At 41.7% G+C, this 4,315-nt stretch overlaps 1 long non-coding RNA gene across 1 annotated transcript in view; it reads right to left on the bottom strand.

Moving 5' to 3' along the window:
* Positions 1-3,362, bottom strand: part of LOC116377671 (uncharacterized) — a 9,240-nt gene extending 5,878 nt beyond the window's left edge. The window contains exons 1-4 of the long non-coding RNA XR_004212227.1: positions 3,258-3,362; positions 3,041-3,178; positions 1,985-2,221; positions 1,663-1,761 (exon numbers count right to left, since the gene is read on the bottom strand). This is a non-coding gene — a long non-coding RNA (uncharacterized LOC116377671). The remainder of the gene's footprint in view (positions 1-1,662; positions 1,762-1,984; positions 2,222-3,040; positions 3,179-3,257) is intronic.
* Positions 3,363-4,315: the final 953 nt, after the last annotated feature.

Genomic DNA, 4,315 nt, shown 5'->3' with positions numbered 1-4,315 from the left:
ACTCAAAACTACAGCAAAGACACAAACACCACAAAGACACAAAAACCATATATGAAAGCCCCCAGTCCTCCTAAAGAGACACAAAACGGCTACACAGTACAAAAGTGTCTTTGTGGTCGTTTTGAGTCTCCTAATATATGTTTAGAGTCTTAGTGGTAGGTTTTTGTGTCTTTGTGGTGTTTGTGTCTTTGCTGTAGTTTTGAGTCTCTTTGTGGTTGTACTTTTAGTATTGAAGTCACTTTCAACACGATAGTCTGACCTGAATAATATGAGATTAACAGGCTGCAGGAAAGTAAATGTCCTCCGTGAAATACATTTATTTCAATCATCCTTTGTTCCGTCCAAAGAAAATACAGTTTAACAGATTCAGATCTCAGATCAGTTTTCCTCCTTTTCTTTCAAATGTATTTAGTTAAATTGTATAAATCATAATATAATATTGAAAATGTTATTATATTACATCATATAATCTGGGATGTCTTTGCTTTATTTAACTGACAGATAGATGTTTGTTATTATTATTATACTGCTTTTGTTTTCTCTCTTTTTTTATTTCCTTACATCAAAGTTAAAAATGAAGCAGAAACAAACATTACATTCAAATGTTGCTCGAATATTGGACTTTATTCAGATTAATATGTTTGCTTTAGACAAAGAAAAAAATGTTTTTTCTTTAGCAGCCAATGAAAAACTCTCAGGTGGACCTTAAAGCGAAAAGGATCAGGAATCACCAGACATGAAAGTCTGCAGGTTTCTACAGGTTTCTAGTGGTGATTTATGTCATATTTCATTGAATCACAGAGGAACCAAGTCATTGGATTATCTGCTGAGTCCTTAAAGGCACCGCGGTGAGTAAATAAGGCCGAATAGAAAAAACAGCAGCAAAATAACTTCAAACATTAAAAACCTTTTCAAATATAAAGATACAAAAGTATAAAAAATTAATTACAAATAAACAAAGTCAATGAAGAGTTTGTCCCAGATGTTGAAGAAGCAGCTGTGATGATGATGATGAGTCAGATTAGCATGCGTCAGTTCTCATCCAATCAGCATGCTCAGGAATGTGTGCATCAGTTAGCACACATGTGTTAGCATGCGTCCGTTAGCATGCATCTGTTAGCACATGTGCATTGGCATGCGTCAGTTAGCATGTGTCCGTTAGCACACATGTGTTAGCATGCATCCGTTAGCATGCATCTGTTAGCACATGTGTGTTGGCATGCGTCAGTTAGCATGTGTCCGTTAGCACACGTGTGTTAGCATGCATCCGTTAGCATGCATCTGTTAGCACATGTGTGTTAGCATGTGTCAGTTAGCACGTGTCCAATTAGCACACGTGTGTTAGCTTGCAGCGGTGACGGTGGCAGATTTGCTGCTGGGGGTGGAGGGGGCGGGGCTTGGCGCTTGCAGCAGGCTGACAAACAGGAAGAGGGTGGAGGTGGGCAGGTAGACGCAGAGAAAGAGGACGACGTCTTCGCTGAGACAGAGGACAAAGCCGCTCTGCTCCGTCAGCACCCAGTCCACCAGCACCCCCACCAGCAAGTAGTACACCTGGAACTCCTGAAGCTCCTCCCACTCCCCCCCGTCCTGCTCCAGCTCCACCCCCACTTCCTCTGACAACGAGCTCTTCTCCTTGGCCATGCCCCCTCTGCTGTCACTCACCATGGGCTTCATCTCCGCCCCCTCTGACACCGCCTCCTTCACCCGGCTCCGTCCACGCTCCACCGCCCGTCCCAACCGCCGGCTGCTCTCCACAAACTCCTGCGGTGGCGTGTCCACAAGAGGGGGGGTGGGCCAAAGAAGGGAGGGGTCCAAATGTCAGAAAGACAAACAAACTCCCACAATTCTCTGCAACAAGGCTCTAACGCTGAAGGTAGTCTTTCTCACCTACGTCCTGTCGTTGGTATCATCACCTAATATCATTAAACACGTTCTCACCATCAGAGATTTGTTAATATTAATATAAATATAAACAAGTTCTCACCATCAGAGCTTTGTCCATGAAGAACTCTTTCCCCGGAGTGCCGTCGTTGTACTTGGTGTCGATGGCGAAGCAGAGGAAGAGGACGTCCACCACGATCTCAAAGATGGACAGGAAGCAGTGAGCCACCAGGAAGGAGAAGAGACACACGATGATCAGAGGCAGTAGCCACTCGGCGTAATCCCGCTGGTAGTTCAGGAGGAGGACGCCGGCGAACGCCGTGGACGTCACGATCAAGATCTGAGGATACATTCAGTTATATACGTACGTCAAAGAAACAGGAAAAACAACAACAACAGTCTAAAGATGCCAATCGGTCATCTGTCTATTGTGACGACCCTCCTCCTATCATACACTAGGTGCCCGTTTGTGTTTCCTTTGTTATAGGTGCTCATTGAAGGCCCGTCAACAGGATGAGCCTCACCTGTGCCGGTGTAGCTCTGCCTTAAAATACCCTCTCCAGTTGGCAGCCGGCACCTCGGAAAGGAAGATCTTTGTTGACTGGCTCACCACAGTTGTTGCTGTCTTTGTGTAAAGTGCTGTTAATCTTGGGTTACTTGTTTTTGGCGAGATAAATAAATTGGATATTTTGGCCGCCAGATCGTTGTCTCCCTGTTTTTGTTGCAGTCTCTGACCCGGGCTGTGACTCTATCAAGAGAAACCTCTAAGCTAAAGATAAATACATCAAATGTTTTGACTTTTATCTTCAGAGTAAACTATGCATCCACAACCAGCATGAGAAACCTTTCACAATAAAAACCTTCAGCTGATTTACCTTTTGAAAGCTTTTATTGTGAAACAAGAGCAGCAGGAAGTTGTGAATTATCTACCATTGAGAGCCTTGTGGTTGGCAAAAAAATCAATGATCTTTTGTGGTACACTTTCAACTGAAACGCTTCATAATCGACTGCAGCTGATCACTGAGCTGGGGATTTCTTCACATTATTTAACCCTGCAGCCTGTAGGGCGCACTAACAGGATGTTACTTGTCAGTCTGGTTCTTTAGGTGGTCATGGGGCCAGAACCACTTGGGACCAGTCAGATCCAGATTCAGCTCACCTTCCCCAGGAAAAGCACAAAGTCTCCGACGGCGTTGATTGTGGCGACGCGCAGAGCGTTTTCCACCAGGATCACGAAGGCGTCGCGTGCAGACGTGCAGAAACTGGTGCTGTTGATGGCTGTGGCTGCATATGCATTCTGGGAAATGAAACCACAGGTGAGACGGTCACAATAAAAACAAGAATAAGAGTCAGAGAAAATAAGGTTTGTTTGTTACCTGATTGAGATAGTTGAGGCACGTCTCCAAACACCACAGACAGCAGATACAAGTTTTCAGCAGACAGCGAGCACACGCATTCTCCTGAGAGATAAAAATACATCATCACATGATCAATATCAATATATGCATACATATACTGTGTGTATATATATAAATATTTATATATATATATATATATATATTAGTGCTGGGCAAGTTAACGCGTTATTATCTCGTTAATGCATTCATTAATTAACGCCGACAATTATTTTATCGTGCGTTAACGCAGTTTTTTTTAAATTATTAAGCGGACATTTTTAACACAAGAACCAGCCAACAGGTCGGCAGCGAACAGCTGTTTGTGTAGCGTCTCTTCCGTCTCTTCCTGTTTCCTTCACCTACATTCCCCTGGGTCCTAAGTCCCTCCAGGTACAGCTCCTTATCACCCTCTATGTGCCAACGTACATTTATAACGAATACCACACATATTACGGTAATCAGCGTTGCATATGTGTCTGACCAGAATACCAAAAAAATAAAAAATAAATGATTCATTTAAATTATTGTTTTAGAGTTTTTAAAGTGTTTTGTTTGTAATATGTATAATAAGCATCATTTAATATCACTACTGAGAATTAAACAAACATAAAAACATGACGTAGATAGGTTTACAGTTTTCAAGAAGTATATTTAAATATCATCTCTTACACACATGAAGATAAAGTTGTGAACACCGGCTGAATATCTATGATCAGAATCATTATAACTGTGTTATAACTGCTGCTGTGTAAAGGGAATACTGCTGCTAACAAGAACCTGATGTGTTTAAAGTGTTTACAAACCAAATGTTATTGACCTGTTGTTCATATAGCAGTACATTAAAATAAAAGTGCGCAATACACTACTTTTGAATTCATTATTGAACTTTGTACATAACAATGCGATTAATCGCGATTAAAAATTGTAATCGTTGCCCAGCACTAATACATATATAAAGTTTTGTTCCTTTCCTTTGAGCTGTTAATAAAATTTTGTTCCTTTCCTTTGAGCTGTTAATAAAGTTTTGTACCTTTCCT

Source organism: Anarrhichthys ocellatus, unplaced genomic scaffold, assembly GCF_004355925.1.
Source record: "Anarrhichthys ocellatus isolate YVR2014 unplaced genomic scaffold, GSC_Weel_1.0 scaffold1527, whole genome shotgun sequence".
Lineage (NCBI taxonomy): Eukaryota > Metazoa > Chordata > Actinopteri > Perciformes > Anarhichadidae > Anarrhichthys > Anarrhichthys ocellatus.
This window is presented reverse-complemented; position numbering and strand designations above follow the sequence as displayed.